This window comes from Micropterus salmoides, unplaced genomic scaffold (assembly GCF_014851395.1).
Source record: "Micropterus salmoides isolate LMB-PRFRI ecotype aquatic unplaced genomic scaffold, ASM1485139v1 Ms_hic_scaffold_21, whole genome shotgun sequence".
NCBI lineage: Eukaryota > Metazoa > Chordata > Actinopteri > Centrarchiformes > Centrarchidae > Micropterus > Micropterus salmoides.
The window spans coordinates 16,687,077-16,705,391 of NW_024041262.1; the positions used below are offsets into that span (position 1 = coordinate 16,687,077).

An 18,315-nucleotide genomic window follows, 5' to 3' on the forward strand; every position below is an offset into this window, starting at 1 on the left:
CGGGTTAAATTAAACCATACTTTTAAAGCTCCCCTGATATCAGAGACATCTGATGCTGAGGGGATTAATCCATTAAATAATTAGTTGATCAACATGATTTGCTGCTTTTCTCCGTTTTATATTCTTATAAATATTTTGGGGTTTTGAACTGTTGGTCAGACTAAACAAGTAATGTGAAGACGTCACCTTGGGCTGGGAAGGCCATTGCACTATTTTTAGACATTTTATAAACAAAATGACTCCAATAATCAAAAAATAGTTGTCTGAGATGCTACTGTACAAATAAAAAGTTCATGCTGCTTTGCCTCATGAATCATTGCTGTTGTGCAGAGAAGTTTGTATTACAATTTTCTTATCCGCTTTCTCCCTCTTAGGGTTCAAACTACTGGTTATTTGAAACTAAAGATTTTTATTTTTTTATATTTGTTTTTTTTTCTGTGCTCTTTTTACCGCTTTGAAGGGGGCGTTAAAAAGAGGTATTTCCCACCAATCAGAACTTAACAATATAGCAGCTTCCATGTCATCGAGTCTTTTTTTTTTAAACTTAACCAACAGCCCCTAAATCTAAAGATGATCGATATACAATGATATAAAACAGTGAAAAGCAGCAAATCATCATGGTTGTTGAGTTGTTTTTTTTGCCATGTCAATCAAATGTGATTAAATCTCACGCAGAGTGTTGATGAAGCAGACTTATGAGTGTTTAAACTGTTATTAAATTATAACTAGTAACATACCAGCCCATGTTTGCAAGTGCTGTAAAAAAAAATTTAAAAATTTAAAAAAAAGAGCAGAAGAACTTATTAAACAAAGCCCATGTCCAAACTTAAGGACTCCTCACTTAGCATCAAAGCCTAGTAGAATAAAAGACCTCTTTGCTCTGGGTCATATCAGGCTTTGTCACCGTGGCTATGCAAAGGAAAACAGGAGAAATGCAAAACAATATTTAAATAGAAGCCTCTTGTGTGTCGACATGCAGCAACAGACGAATGAGAAACTGTGCAACATGCCGGGGATTTGATCTACTTGTTTTACATCTTGATAGCAAACTTGAAAGCATCTGACATTTGTGTTTGGGGTAAAGTGGAGGGGTAAAAGAGGACTCTGATGGTAAGGGGGGGGGGTTGCTGGGGAACAAGATTACCCTCAGACCTTTTCTTGGAGAGCAAGAGAGAATGGGGGAAGGACATTCCCTGTGTATTAGTAAATCCCAGTTAATTTTCCCTGTCAGAGAACAATGAGATATGGACCCCCGCAGGCACTGTTGAATGTAATTCCACCACTTGAATCACCTTCATTACTCATCAGAGGTGTGGATCTCTCTCTCTCCTAAAAAAAATCCTCTGGAGTGCTACTATACGCTGTGATGCTTCAACCAATCCCCTCAGGAGTCTTCCCAGCGCCCATTTCTCTGATAGCGAGATTACACCTCTTACGAGCAGCTGCTAGTTTCTCAGTCTCTGCTGAAATTTAAGAGGGAAACGTCCGCCATGCAACACTATCCAATGCTGCAAGACTTGACAACCCTTCTAGGTTCATGGGTTGAACCTTGTTTAATTTATAGAAGCTGAGACTTTGGGGAAGCCGGATGTTATTCATGATTCAGAGCCTTTCATTTACGCTTAACACTGAGCGGCTGCTCTGTGAGATCATCTGCGTGTGTTTTTCACAGCATGTCACATTCAACATGCATGAGCCTGCTACTGCTAGGGGGCCTCAAAAGCTCCAATTATATCCATCGTGGGTTAAGACTCGCAGACCCCCCCCCCCAACCTCTCTTTTTGCACACTGATTCACCTATTTAACCCTGCTGATGGCAACAAACATGCAAATAATGTATTAGTAGGCCTATATTTTAATTTTATATTCAGCTTCCATGTCATCCAGAACTTCAGAAAAACCCGACAGCGAGCATGAGCATAAATAATTTCAGTCACAAAAATTCTGCACACAGTTGAGACTAGTGCTGCAACTAATGCTTCTTCCTATAATCAATTACTCTGCACATTTTCCCCCCTTGATGAATCAAATTTTTTAATCTATAAAATGTTAAAAAATGAAAAAAACACTCCTCCATTATAACGGGCATTTTATTTACAGTATGTTTTAACATTTTATAGACAAAACGACTAATTGAGAAAATAATGACAAGATTAACTGACCACAAAAGTTAGCTGCAGCCCTAAATCCCGCTTGAATTTAATATTTTACTGGAGTACCAAAGCAGGCATGGGATCAAGCCAAACATACAGTATTTAGGCCTATTAATCACGAGATGTGTGTTTTCTGTTCCAGCTAACTTCCCCTCCAGCACGGCTGCAGCTGTAAGAGGAGGCAGGCCTATTGTTCAGACTAACAAGGGGCGCAGAGGTCACTTGCATTTTTACAAGAGCTTTGCCAGAGGGGTTGGGGAAGAAACCGGCACACAAGTCTGTTTGGTATGGATCTACACTAAAGCTTTTTCTATAAAGTCACATCATTCCCAGTCTATTATAAAGGGGGATAGATTAGATTAAGTGAGATTATGCAGAGAGGGGCTCCCTAAAAAGAGCAAAAATAACACACTCAGTACTTAGCAGGCGAGTCAACAGTGGGATTAAGCCAAAAGGACACGTTCAAATCCAATGCTAATATGCACAATGGTCATCCTTCCACAGGCTCAACTTTCAAGTGGTCTTAAATGTTGTTGCTTCAAATTTCTCAACACATTCTCCAAGCTGCAGCAGCAGCAACAAAAATCTTACTTTATTACCACATTTTGGCCACTAAGCTGAAAAGAATCCACAGTTTGACAAATCGCAAAACTCAAAATAAGAGTTATTTTTCTTCTCTCCATCAAACTGTCATCCCCATCACCCCTCCCGTCAAGCCCTCTCTGTGTGCACAGTTTGTACAATAACAACTCCTATCACCAATGCAACCGAAAATATGCACAAAGTGGTTGCACACTCTTAACGTGATTAAATGATGTGTGGTCTGGCGTCACTCCCAGCACCTCTCCCATCCCCTCGCTTCGCTCTGTATCTCCCTCCTGCACAAACACACACAGATTCCCTTTCCCTGAGCTGTGTTTTGAAAATAGAAGCTTCATATTAACAGTCAACAGTCAGGCTGACAGGTACAGTCTGACCATTCTCTCCGTCATATAAACCCCTCTGCGGATATCTGCACAGTACACATGTTCCTGCAGCTCCGAGTCACAGAGGTGGAGCGTCACAAATCATCACAGACACACACACATGAGGAATGCAGAATAACTCATGTGGAAAGAATACGGCGGTATGATGTATGTAGAGCAAGTGCTTATTTTGTTATTTCAGAGTGGTGGAAGACATATTCAGATCCCTCACTGGGAAATTTGTAGTACCACAATGTAATAAAACTGTGTGTGTGTGTGTGTGTGTGTGTGTGTGTGTGTGACAGACAATGGGTTGCAAGTACATCTTGCATCATATAAAAGGGTCACAAGCCAATAACACTTACCACAAAGTTCTCGCACTGCAGAAAGCTTTATGGACTGACTGTGAAAGATCCAACATCACACTGTCAATCACTTGTTCCGCGCTTTATTAACAATGTTTTTGGTGAAGGTTTTACCTCTTTCAGGTTTGACTTGATCAAGGGCTAAGATTTGACTTGATGAAGGTATAAGGGAAACGTCATCAAGTGAGGATTTCTGGATTTGTTTGGTTCTGTCACAAGGGATCACCGGCCAGAAAGGTTGGGAGACACTGGTTTAATTTCGAACTATGCAACATATCCTATAATTATTATCAGCTCCTGCATGATGGCAGCTGTAAAAGAAATGTAGCAGATTAAAAAAAACACAGTAGCAAAATATTTGCTCAAAGTGCTTGAGTGAATGTACTTTGTTACTTTGCACCACTAGTTGTGCTAAACAATCTCCCTTCCAGATATACTGCAGCATCAAAATAACTCTTTACGATGTTATAAGTGAGTGCTGTTTGACACCAAACTAAACCTCATGATTAAGCTACTACAGCTGTCCAGTGACACACTTTCTGTACAGAGAGCGCCACGCTTGCCCTGCACTCTCCTCAGTCACTGAAAATAGCCATACCAGCAGGGTGATTCACCCAGGAGTTTATTCTCTCCAGCAAAGACAACAAAAAAGGGACCTTGAGCGAAACCTACACAAACCTCCCACAGGCTCTGACCGCGGAGGAAGAGCAGTCGCTGGCTTGCCTTTTTCCTGTTAAGAGTGCCTAAAAGGGGGCTCTCCGTATGCGGGAGCTGCTCACCGCAAGTGAAATTCCCAAGCCAAATCAATAACATGATGACATTATACACCATCTAACAGCCGTGTTTACCAGCTACTTAAGCACACATTGTTGGTAAAAAGGAGGCTCAGGCTGCAGTGGAAGAGGGTTTCATTTTGAGGCTGTGATGCAGATCAAACTGGAATAAAAAATTTTTGCAAAGCAGTGTTTATCTCTTAATGACACTGTACACCATGTTGTGTTCCAGGAATATTTTCAGATTAACATCAGACGCAGCGTACAGACAACATTTCAGTAGGTGAGTGTGGCCAGTTAAGAAGACACACCAGCTCTCGGTCTCCTCACAGGCCGGCCAGCAGTACTGCTGGAGGTAATGAGGCCTCTTGTGGGTCCTCTCTGATCTGAGAGAATCATTTCCCATGTGGCACATCCATATCCAGCTTCCACCCACCCGACGAGGTGAGAGTAAAGACGAGAGCGAAAACTCCCACCCTGCACTGAGAACGTGTTGCCATTGTCAACCCTCAGAGCCACACACAGACCTCGGGCTGGCTGCGGTCCAGACAAAAAGAGATTTGCTTCAGCGTTACATGTCTAAAAGATATATGTGATTTGATTTAAAAATCTAAGTAAAGTTTTATTTTCTGTTTATTTTAAGGTTTTATTCACTAATCTGTGTCAGAAGCAGCTCAATATCCTTTTTTATAGTTTTTGGTTTGTGCTCATGCTTCTCACTGGTCAGTAGGAGTTAATAAATGGTCTACTTCAGCACCCAGACACACGTGCTGGGTTGCAGATCTCTGTTTCAATGTGTCTTTTGTTTGACGGCTGGTGTTTCAACATCCTCAACTTGAATAGAAGAAGGTCAGCCTGGTGGGGTCTGCCCCATGGTTATTCAGGAGCCCAACCTGGGGCCCCACAGAGGTGGGGTGACTGGAAGAGAGAGGACGGGACAGAAAACCTCCTTCTCTGTCTGACACCACCCTAATCCATGAAGCCACTGGAAGTTTGAAGTTTCCCCCCTGCACAAGCAGAGCTCAATCAGCGTTTTAATCACACGTGCCATCGAGTGCTTGTGATGAGTGCAGATTGAAAGGTGGCCCATGCAGGGACTGGAGCAGAGAGCAATCAAAGGACCAGGTGCACAAAGATGGCAACTTTCTAGTTTGACATTCCCTCTCCCGTCCTGCATCAAGACTGTATCGGAAAGTTTTAAAACCAGCTGAGTTCAGATGCTTGTCAGTTCAGCAGCTATTAAACCCAACAAGACCCTCAGCTTACATGACAGGAATGTAAACAAGCTACTGCTCAATTACTGGTATGGCCACAGAAGTTTTACATGTCCCTCAGCAGCAGGGTCCAAACAGTCAGATGCTGCAGCAGCAACAAGCAAAGACAGGGGAGAATGAACTTTTCAGCAACACAACAAAAACAGGAAGAGCTCTCTCCTGGACATATCACCAGAAAAAGATGAGAAACATCTGTACTTATGGTGGTGATGCTCCCAAACCGGGATTTTCAGAAGTAGAAATACAGTGCATGTGTATTTCTTTCTCTCTCTCTCTCTCTCTCTCTCTCTCTCATTCACAATGGTTAAGAAGCTGATGAAGGAGCAGAGGCTAGGCTACTTTTTCCACTTTGCCGTGCTTTTTGCTTCCTGGACAGATGTACAGCAAGTGAATATGAGCCCACTTCAATATGAGAGGCCCCCCTCAACCCCAACTGGTTCCATATTCAGACAGCAGGAATTTGGGGAGTCAACTTGTTAAACCCTTATGAAGCAGCAACGACCTACAGCAGCAAAGCAAGAGAAGACCGGGATGTGACATAAATACATTGATATTTAAGGGTACACAGACACACATACACACACACACACACACACACACACACACACACACACACATGCCGCTATTAACAAAGTTCAGAAATAAACACTTAACGTGACATTTACTGCATAATCCGCGGAAATGCAGTGACCGCTGCCTTGCCGTGGCCACAGTAATTCTGCAGCTCACATGAATCAGTTCCACAAGCAACACTGAATCCACATTTGACAAACCATGTGCTTTGTGCACATCAGAAGCCAAAAAGGTAAGAGCTTCATCTTAAGCTTGCGCACACACGCAGCGCGGCATGATTCATTCTGCAAGCAAAATGCATACAGGCTGCTAAAATGTAGCCTCCAAGCCCCGACGCTTTGGAGATCAACGCGGCATCTTATACCAACGAAATGCACAACCTGGTTAACAGCTCGCCGGTTAAATCCCGACGGCACCGAGCAGTGGAATTGTAAATAAAAAGCTGCGGTTGATTATTACAGGCTCCGACGTGCCAGTTCAAGTGGTCACTCTATTGTTGGGAAACAATCTGTGCCAAAGTGGAAACAAAACCTTCCCGAGACAAGAGCCTCGCTGCGCGACACCGTGAATAGGCAACGTTAAGTTTGCAGTTACTCACCGGGTTATTAAGCGGAGAAAGTCCTCGGTAATTTTCGGCTCTTGTTTTTAAATATCTTCCCCCCTCACGGCCACTGAGAACGGGCTCAACGTCAGTGGGTGAGTAACTGAATAGACTCTGAGAGAGCGCAGTAAGTTGAAGTGTCAAATTACATTGGCTATTCTATTACCAAAGGGACCCATGCTCGGTGGCTGCTGACAAAATGTGTCGCGGATTTTGCGCGGGGGCGCCATCAGGAGGGAGCCGGGAGCGGAGCCGGACTGCGGCTCAGCTCTGCGGCCGGGTTACACCGGATCTGCTGGAGCGACCCGCTCCGAGTGTGGTACCGTCCAGCTCAATCGTATTGTGTACACATAGTCTAAATTTTGGAGCGGATTTTAAAAGGTTTTAAAAAATCTTTCAAACATTAAAATGGAAATTGAGTACGCTGGGTAATTTATTTCGTGTCTCTTTATTGATTAAATTAACTCAAATGGTTATTCATTGCAATTTAAATGATTTTTTTTTAATTAAATGGCACCTAACAGTAATATTTTTACGTTATTTATATGAATACACGGCGATTTACTACTTAATATTAGTACTTATTAATAATAATAGATAATAATGAAATATTAAAAAAGTAAAATGCTGCCAAATGTGACATAATAGTAAGAGCAAATAGCCTAATAAAAATAACCATCATAATGAATCTAATTAAATCTGTTATTATAATATGTTTATACAATCTGAATATATTAATATGGAAATAAACATACACCTATAAAACATATAGTAATGCAATAGTAATAGTCTAATAAACAACAACAACAAACACGCGCACGCCCTCACGCCACTGCAGCGCACACACGCCTCCCGCGCGCACCGTCGTCCCGTGTGATCATCCTCGGAGCGGACGCCACCCTCCGTGTTTTGCAGGTCACCGCTCTCTGATGGAAAGCTCTGAATAACAAAGACATGTTTGAGAGCAGCAGCGGCGGCAGCAGCAGCAGCAGCAGCAGTCTGGGCTGAGCGCTGACGTCAAGGAGCCATGACTGTGCCAAGCAGCATCCAGACTCCAGTCCACCACACACACACACACACACACACACACACACACACATATAAATACACATACACACATACACCAACACACTGACCCACTGCTGCCACTGTGGCCTGTTTGGAAGCTCCCCATGTCAAAAGTTAGAAACACACCACCCTGTGTGCTGTGATTGACTCTTAAAAGTTGGGATGTGATTAGGGTCAGGGTGGTGTTTTCTCTCTCAGAAGCGTAGTAGAAGTCACCACACAAGTGATACACTCTGCTGGTGTGTATAGAGACCTGTGAGCCCCTGCTTTCTGGCCTGTGTATCTACCCCAGCTGTCTAAGTTAGGGGGGAGGGATACACTGGAACAATAGGCGCCATTTGTCCTGCTCAAAGGTGACAGGAAGCATTGATTTCAGCCTGTTCCAGGCTTGTAAGCCATCCCCAAATTGGCTAATGTGAACATTTCCCTCTAACGGAGATTGGAAAATTTTAGGTAATTGACATTCACAGTAGTTGCATCAAGATGCAGGGACAAACTTTAGATTCCAGGATACCAAAGCCCCATCAATTTTATTGAGCTGTTAATTGCAATAAAGGGTCTAGGGCTGATCCTGAATAGTCGAAGATTCGATGCTTCGATGGGCAGAGCCTGATTCGACTGTCAATCTCACAGTCAAAGCTTTGCAGGGAAATGAGGATAATGCCATTTTAGCGATATGGGGGTGCTCAATGTCTGATTTTACATAGAACTACCAGTTTTCTCCCAATAAGTTAATATACAGCCTATTACAATAAACATTTCAACGGTTAATGCTGTAAATAAACATGTAAAAAGAATAAAAACTTCCAATAAATGTTCTGCGTGTGATTAAATCCAAAATTGTAACCCTAACCCTGGGTCGTCAGTGCGCATGTGTAGGCGTAGTGTGTATGTGTGTAGTGGCAGGAGGAACACTTGCTGAAGAGCCACAGCTTCACTGGTGTTGTGCCGAGTTCTGTGAACCACACAAAGAATATTTTATTGTTTTTAAATAGCCGGCTACTTGAAATACACAAGCGAGGAACCGCGACGTGCAGTTGTCGGCAGCACGGCAAACACAAGACTGGTGAACAGCAGGTGAGAGAGAGAGAAAATGGTCAACAACAAGCCTCAGTTTAGCTTCGGCCCGCAATTGCCGCACACAGAAACACACGATTTGACTATCAGTCGACTATAGGCAGAACTTGACGATTCTGATTCAGCTATGTAAATCCTTAGTCGGGGACAGCCCTAAAAGGGTCCAAGACAGTAGCAAACAAGAACAAAAACTAAAATTATAACTAAATCAATAATGATTTGGTCGAATTAAAGGCAGTCTAACCAGCTAAATGCATTTAAGTTACTTTAGAGTGTGCAGCAGCTGAAGTGCACAGGAGGTAAAAAACTAGGAACCAAAAATCTGTTAGAAATATTATCATAGATTAGTCTTCTAATACATAAAAATGTTCTGTTTATAGCCACAATGTGAGTAGGCATATGAAGCAAAATGGTAGCATTGTAGTCATACACTCCAAATGAAAGCATGATGTAGAAGATGAAATTGTTTAAATCTGTATTCGCACCATACAGCTAATTTTAAATGCAGTTAGGCAGCCGTTTGGTGCTCTCACGTGTAAGAGTCCCTAAATTGTTGCCTATTTAATAGCTTAAAAGAGCTCTCATTTACCAATTTGTCGAAGCAGTGGTCATCATGATATAAAATCTTCCCTGTTGTGTTCAACTGGGATGTTTTCACAGTGTTGAGACACCTTCTCTCTCATGACGTGACTGGTGTGACACACTGATCCAAATATAGATGGGAGTTTTCCTTATCACAACTGGGTCAAGGAGACTGAGTCAAAAACAGTCTGTTAGAGAAATGCTTTAAAAAATGATATGCAAAGTGATGTTCAACACTGCAGCATCAGCAGGCTTGAGTGTCTGACAGTGTGACATCAGATTTACCAGACATGCTTTATTACCAGTGCTGTATTGGACCACCAGTTAACACTGCAGCCACACGCACTACGCACGCTGGTTAGATTGTCAGCCTTTCCTGAATGGAGTTTCTTTATTCTACCCATGTTGACTTAAGTTCATTCTGGTTTCCTTCTCCTGACAACAGAGGTAGATTGCAGACAGAAAGTTTTAACCCTCAAGGAGGCGCTATAGATTGTAGAGGTTGCATTGCTGATTTAAAGGTACGCTAATTAATATTTTTATATTAATGAAAAATATCAGCTATGTGTAATGTGAAAGGGGTCGCTCCTAAGGGGAATCTAAAGGAATTCATCACCCAACTCTGCAGTTTTGCTCAGCAGTTTTTAATGTCTTTGATTTGATTTTATAGCCCAAAAATTTCCTGTTTTGATTCAGTCACCCGGTTCTCATCAGTTTAATTTCCATAGGCTTGAAGGCAGCTGTTTTCAGCAAACAAGCTCTGACAAGACTAATACTACATTCACGCTAATATATAGAAAACTCCAGGATTGCTTTTTAGGCTGCATCCACACTACTGCATTTTCGTTTTAAAAGGGAGACCTTGTGCTATGTTTGCACCTACCGTCCAGACCTCGGACGGGAGGTCCAAAAGATAAAGACCTAAAACGGAGAAGTTTGAAAACACTGCCGTCCCCGTTTTTCATTTTGAAACTCCGAAGAGCGTTTTAGTGAAGACGGGCAAAAACAGAGGACTTTAGAAGGACGCAGATGCTCACGTTTGGCTCTCTGATTGGGTCTCATAAGTCATGCAAAGTAGAAACACAATGCTACTGAGAGTTTTTGACAGGGTATTTTTATTAAAATATTTTGTACTGTGCAAATAACACTTATAGCCTACACTTGTACCGTGTATGTTGGTGTAATTACTTTGCAACGACTCCCAGTCTGTTTTCCGCCGCCACCGCCACTTTTAACTCCTGTGTTACATTCAGTAACAGCTCGTTATAGGTCCATGCAAAATAAAATCTGGTGTCATTCTTTGTCTGTAGTACTTTATTCTTTCGCCAAATCTTCTGTAACTACTGAATAGTCCATCTGCTTCATGTTTACAGCGGTACGCGCATGCCCAGTATACGTGAACAGCCACTAGATGTGTGTTTTTAGTCGCTTTAGTATAGATGGAGATCAACTCTCATTCGCAGCTAAAACGCTGGTGTGCACGGAGATCGTATTTGTTTTTATTCTCCATTTCTGAAGTAGTGTATATGGGGACATAGTCTGGATGGGTGGAAATAGAGACTTTTGATAACGATGACTCAGACACCCATGTTCGCTTCCGTATTGGGTGCCTGATTCATCACACCCCTCTGATGTGACCCTTTTCCGGAAGATAACAAAAAACATCAGCCCTGACGACCAGCAGTTAATTCAACATGGATAACAAATTGCAATTGCAATACAATGATATTAGCATCACTATGTTAATGCTAACATCCTGATGTTAAACAGGTATAATGTTAATAATGTTCACCATCTTAGTGTAGCGTTTTAGCATTCTAAAATTTGCTAATTCGCACTAAACACAAAGTGCACATGGGAATGTCATTAATTTTAAAGTTGACTTGGTCACAAACGTGTCAAAAGTATTGTACAAATAGAAATCTTGATCTGCTGATGGAGCTACAGGAAAAGTCAAGCCATCACCAAAGTTGTTTAGTTTCAACTTGAGGGGGTCGTGTGTGTACCGAATTTCATGGCAATCTCCTTTTTGTTTCAATTACATAAGTTACATACATCTTAACTAGACAAACCCTCTCAGAGAATTACAAAACACAGCGTCCATGTTGAACTCGCACTTTGCACGTCCTGCTACTCCTTAACATAAAAACAGCACAATGTGATCTTTGAAAGTGTAGGCAGGGAGATGTCTGTGTTTTCATTTACAGTTCCCACCTGGTTTATGAATGAACAACCGCCAGGCTCCAGAGACCAGCCCACATCCTCCGCAACCAACCAACCACTGGCTGTCTTCCAGTCCAAATGTGTTCACAGCACACACTTTACTCTGCTGTGGACAGAGGGCTCATGCTGCTTGGTGGTATGGCCGAAAATATGGAGAGATAGCGTTAGAATCATACATTCCCAAGGGCCTACTTACTACGTTGTTCAAGAGCTGTGTTGGCATCTTTTGCTGCACTTTCTTTCGCTGAAAATGTGAGGTAAATAATAGCTATAGACGACAGCTTTTGTGCTCTCATTTGACCAAGTCCATTAGGTTCGTGTGCGTTTTTACCCTAACAAGTATGTTATTGGGGGTCTGTTGTGTTATGGGATTGTGTGTGACCTGGTGACAGCACTGCAGACAAAGCAGTGGAGTCTGATGGAGGGAATAAGCAGGGCAATGAGGAGGGGGAGGGGGAGGAGGAGGAAAGGGTTCTGCAAATAGAGAAGACAACTATTGCACTCCATTTGACAAAAAGACATGAGGGAACTGTGATAAACCCCATTGATTCTCATTACAGCTGGAGAGGCAGACAGAAAGAGAAGAGACATACCTAGACAGGTTGTGGTGAAGCCTCTTGATGATTTCCTCCCCTTGTTTTTTCCTTCAGACTTTTTTTGAGCAGCACCAGCAGAAAGCTGGCTGCCGGCACCCCATGCTGCTCTGCTTTTGGGGGAGAGGAGAGCCAATCAATGTGTGCTCACAAAGGGGGAAGAGCTTTCAGAAAGCCAACTGTTCCCTCAGGCCATGGGCAATGAAGAAGTGGGAAAGACAGAGGGAGACAGCACAGAGAGAGAAAGAGTCGAGGGTTTTGACAACATGTTTCCTTTGCTACTATATACTGAGAGGAATAACACAACCGCTGCAACACACTGACATCCAGCACATACAATACTGACTGTAGTTCACTGAAATGTACAAAATACAATGCTTGTTTAAAGAACATCACAATAGAACTGCTGCTAATGAGTTATTTCATTAAGAATTAATCAGTTTGTTGATTTATTGGTTAGTTGTTTTGTTTATAGAATAAAAAAACCAGTGAAAAATGCCTATCACCAATTTTGAAGATGACATTGGCAAATTGCCACCAAAAGACTAAATTAATGACAATGTCAAACTGAGAAAAGTAACAAATCCTCACATTACAGAGGCTTTTGATAAATGAGTTAAACTATATATATTTTTTGCCATTATATAAATTCAATACCTAGATTTGACTGGTGACAAATTAAAGGTAAAATCTGAATAAATGAGTGGAGAAACATACTGAATGCAGCTGCTTCCACACAGGTGCACTGCATGGTACAATTAAGCAATTAACATCCAATCATGCTCTGTGGCATGTATAAAAATGCTGAATATGCCCAGTTGATTCTAACTTTGCATTACGATGGCAAGAGGAAAAGATTGGTTGTTTGTGTTTCCAGTAGTTCAAATTATTAATGTACGTTTCCCTGGGTCAATATGTAAAAAATATCTACTTACAGCTTATAGCTTACTAATGCAAACTCCTTGAAACCTACAGCCTCATACTTGCGGGCAGGATTATTTTCTTGACTTTAGACATTGATATCTCCGCAGTGGCAGAACAGATTTTTAAATGTCCATCTCCCTTTGTACTTTTGCAATTGCGAAGATCGCCCTTATCGATCTCTTACATTGTTAGTTTATATCAGAACACACACATGCTCAAAACTCAACACAAGGCTAGACTAACTCAGAACAGAAGAACAAATCTAAAAACACATAGGTCTGAAGTGGTGAAACATAATTTCACGAGGTTCAACCTACTGTGATCACGTGAGTCTCCTCTTTCAAACCTTATTTTGAAATTCTACTTGTGATTTAAAAGATTTAACACATACACACACAAACACACACACTTACTGTTTTATTTATTTATTTTATTTTTAATATATTTTTCTTTTTTAACATACAAACAAACACACACACACACACACACACACACTTACTGTCTTATTTATTTATTTTATTATTTATTTTTTTAACACAAACACACATACGCTTTGATTACTTTACGCTTTAATTACTTGTTTAATGAAATGTATGGGGTTGATTGTTCTTATGTTGTCTGTATGATGCTTTGGCAACATTGTTGTTCCACACTCATGCCAATAAAGCAAATTAATTGAACTGAATTGAATTAAAATAACATTTACAAGTAAAAAGTCTAACAGTGTCTAAGAACTTGATTTTTTATTTCACAACAATATATATTTAAGTAATGACTAAAGGTCCTCTGAATTAGTTTTTAGAGTGTAGGAATGACCCTGGAAAGACACCAGTAAATAGGGTCGGATATTGTGGTCGACAGAGCACATTTGGAGATATGGTCAGATAAGTCATCCTTCACCATATTCTCGACAAGTGGACGAGTACATGGGTGGTGTACACCAAGAGAATGGTACCCCTACAGTGAGGGGCCACGGTTTGGGTCCACTTATCCGTTTAGAGGGAAGGGTCGCTGCAAATCAATACAAAGTAATTCTGAGTGATCACCTTTACACTGTGATGAAACATTTCTATCCTGATAGGAGTGGACTCTTCCAGGATGACAATGCCCACATCCAGTAAGCACGAGGGCTCACTGAACACTGTTGTCATGGTTACAATAACAAACCGTGGTTACGGTAAGGGAACGATCATGATCATGGTAAAAAAGAACAACACTGACTGTCTGTCGTAAACAGGAAACAAACAGCTGATATGTTGTTTTTGATGATGACCCAGATGACATCATCAGGGTCAGGGTTTTTCCTCCCTTCAGAGACCTGTAGATACCATGAATATAAACAATTATCATCGTCCCTTTAAGAAATACTATTTAGAAAAATATCATATTTACACATAGTGGATACAAAACATTACAGGATAAATATAAACCCATAAAAAGGTTTAATATCCATTTTTCAACACACTAGATCTCTTTATTTTTCTTTTCATGACTGATTAATTACAGGATTCACTTTTTTGCTCAACAATAGTGATCACAAAGTAATGTTTTTTTAAGATTTATAGGTGCAGTTCAGTAATTTGTTGTCTTTGTGGCACAGTGCTGCACTGTTGAACCATACTGTATGTGTGTTGTCATGCACTGGGAATTATGTATAATTTGCGTCAAACAATCCCTGCGTGACAGATTGAGCTCACAGTGGGTGTTCCACTTAATAAAATCACTTGTGTGTAACAACTCCCACCTTGAAATCCCTCTGTTCCCTCTCAGAGGAAAAGGTTTAGGTATATTGCAGTGCTGTGAAGACTTTTTTGTTTTCGTTTTATGCATTACCTGACAGGAGGTTAACTAGCTATTTCCAGCCCCATTATTCTCCTGTAACTCCAGGGCAGAGTGAAAAGTCAATTATACTCAAAGCATACTGTGTTTGTCAGAATCCCAGGCTTGTGATCTCCTCTGCCAAATAATTTTCTGCTAAATGTGTGTTTAATTATCATCAAGATATTATAGGGGTTAATGAGATACCACAATAAATTGCATTGCAGTTTCATATGCACTAATAATAAAAAAAAATCTCACTAAGATGGCAGTTCCTCAACAATATCAGAGCAAGTCCATCCAGCGCAGTGACATTTAAGTAAGATGCTCTCCTTATCGTAGTGGATGGGTTCCAGCTCCTCAACTGGCAAATGTCACCTGTTTTTTAAGGTCAAGTTGAATCTCTTCAGTTATTTTTCATCAAAGGAGCTTAGCTGAGTGACTCCCTCATATGATAATTTACTCCTACGACAGGTATCAACATAAAGACATACATGATCTAAGATAGCGCAGATCTACAGTGTAATTCAAAAGTAAACATATGACTATTGGGTGCACATTTCCTGTTACATATCATCAGACTTCCACTTTCTCTGTGTTCTCAATCGGTCTACATCCACCGCCAGTGATTTCTTTCATAGAATAACTCTTACAAAATCCCCAATAGAACAGGCGTGAACTTGTGAACTTACTCTTGTTGGTGCAAATTGGTGAGTGCAGAAAGAAGCTCTTGCTCTTTTTTTAAAGAAGTGAAAAGCTACTGTTTTCCTCTGATGTTTTAGAACACTGAAACATTTTCTGCAATCAAACTCTATACTGTAGCTGCTGGACGTCACAGTTTAGCCAGCTACCCACAGGAAACATATTCTGGCAAACAACATAATTGGACTAGAAATGGAAGATGCAGGGGCTGTGCTTTAAATAAGGGAGAAATATAATTTTTGCTACTGAGCTCTCATCGGAAAATGTTGGACTGAAAGCAGTGACGCCCCAAGATGTCTGTTTTCCCCCTGCTTCTTACTCTGTACACTAATGATCTCATGTTTACAAACTTATCAATAACACTTTTCACAGATGCTTCTCTTATGACACTATTACAAGGATGTGATAATGTACAGAACAAAGGTTCTTCACCTGGTGGCAAGGTGTTCTGCTCAGACTGTGAAAGTCTGAACACCTCACTGTTACCAGTGTATCCCAGTAATGCACTGTTGAGGGTAATCTTGTTTGCTGTTTTACTGGAAGGTTGATATTAATTTTGTCCTCACGCTTTTAGTAGATAAACTGTTGCAGGATGTGTTGGTTTGTGTTAGGTGTGGGGAAAGGGTTAGCCTCTACCAAAAGAGGAAAAATACGACTCCCTGTAAACAGTTGTCTTATTTACTTGTTGTGTCTTTGTAGCTGGCTTCCTAAAGTTAGCCTACATTCAAGTTCAATATGAGGTGATGGTCAGTTTTAAGTCTGTTTGTGTGTGGGGAGTACTATTGCATATGCAAAAAATAAAAAATGTATAAGTAGTACAAAGCTTTGCCATGTGTATCCAGATTAAGCTATGTGAAGTCTGATTGTTGACTCAAGTGATGTCACTAAAATGGCACATGAATAACACTCGTCTTAAGTCATTTCATGTGTTATCACAGCAGCTTTTCAAATGTAATTTCCTGTCATTTACTGAAAATATTCTGCAGAGGACAAATATGCATAGAGAATAAATAAAAAGTCCGGTGACTTAGTAGGCTATAAAGAGGGACAAACTCTGCAGAGGTAGGTGGTCGGGGTGGATGGACAGGTGAAACAAACACAGGACTTTCACCCAGTATACTGTTGTTTGTGTCCCGTGTGAAACCAAATGTGAACTTAGTTGGCTTATTTTAACTTGCGTAACAAATTTAGGTTTCACATGTTTATGTAACATTACTTAACTTACAACCATAACTTAACAAATGTTTTTTAACCCAAATTATGTTCTTTTCCCGTTATGTGACACGATAAGCTTAAAAAATTTATGAGTTTGGTGGGTTGAAGTGAGCTTACCAGACCTCTGTACCCTGCATCTCATCTCTATTTGAGACTAGCAGCTCAAGGCTACATTAGCCACTACAAGCATAACACACCCGAATCACTGACTAAAATGTCTGTGGTCATTTGCATTGTGAGTAATGCAGAGCCCAGGGTTTCTCTGGCTCTGCTGCATTGATTTAGATTTTTCTTAACTGTCCATTGAGTCCAACAATGTTAAATCAGTGGAGTACTCTTAAACCACACTGTGTCTCTTCAACAAGCATTAATACAGAAGATGTGATGTGTGAGTATGGAGGTTGCAGAGTTGTTAATGAGTAACTTGTAAAGTAATGTAATGACTTTTCCATTAAGTAATATGTAAGGCATAATTGATTTATTAACTATCTACTGTAGATGATAGAAATCAACAATGAAGAATGGAGGGTGTTTCTTGAAGACCACCAAATGCATTGTATCATCATCACTCGCATTCCTTCATTTTAATGTACCAAGTGTACTTCCCTGTGTGCTAATGAGTAATGGCACACATAATATTCATTGCTATAAAATAAATAAGCTGTAAGGAATTTGCACAATAATCTGAGGAATGAGAATCAAAGAACACGAGATTCCATGTGTTATTTTATAAAGTGCACAATGTGTCTTAGTTTGTAAATCCTCAAGACCCCACACAACAAAGATCCCAAGAATCTGACCTTGTGTTGTATTGTTTAACACAAGCAAACAAGACCTGTATAATGCTTCTTATTATACTATTCCTACAATCAGTCATTGCCATATTAGACAATGGGAGGTTAATAATGGGAAAGGTGCAACAACTTGTTAAGCCCCATGGAGGGCAGCAGTAGTAACTGCTTGAGGACTCGCAGATCCACACATACAGACACACTCACACACACACACTTGTACAGACACCCTCACGACAACATCTACTTCTGCTGCTTTACAGCTTCACTCATCCAACAGTCTGTTTGGAAGGGGTTGCCAGGCAACAGGCTGCGTAAACACGGCACCTGACATGTCGAAAGAGAGAGCAACCAGGCGCTCAGGCACTTGTCTGCATAGCTCTGTCGACTCCATTCACACACATGCACTTATCATGCAAAAAATAAAAGCACACTCCGGCATGTGTACATGGAATTGTTGTTCAATCTCAGCAATATAAGCGTACTCCTGAGTTACCATATTTTTTAAAGTCAGGATGGAGTGGATAAAAGAACAACGTTGCACAATAAATGGATGTTTGAATACAGGGGCTTTATCAGGAGAGCATCTGATTCATCCTAATGTGATTACATTTGCGA

The 18,315-nt window shown here is 40.8% G+C and overlaps 1 protein-coding gene across 3 annotated transcripts in view; it reads right to left on the reverse strand.

Annotated features, from left to right (window-relative positions):
- The window catches only part of LOC119915600 (zinc finger MIZ domain-containing protein 1-like), a 113,364-nt gene extending 106,476 nt beyond the window's left edge, over nucleotides 1-6,888 (reverse strand). For 2 of the 3 annotated variants that reach the window (XM_038735202.1, XM_038735203.1), the window contains exon 1: nucleotides 6,702-6,888. The gene's annotated coding sequence lies outside the window, so the exon portion shown is untranslated. The remainder of the gene's footprint in view (nucleotides 1-6,701) is intronic. The other variant, XM_038735204.1, reaches the window with a different exon arrangement.
- Nucleotides 6,889-18,315: the final 11,427 nt, after the last annotated feature.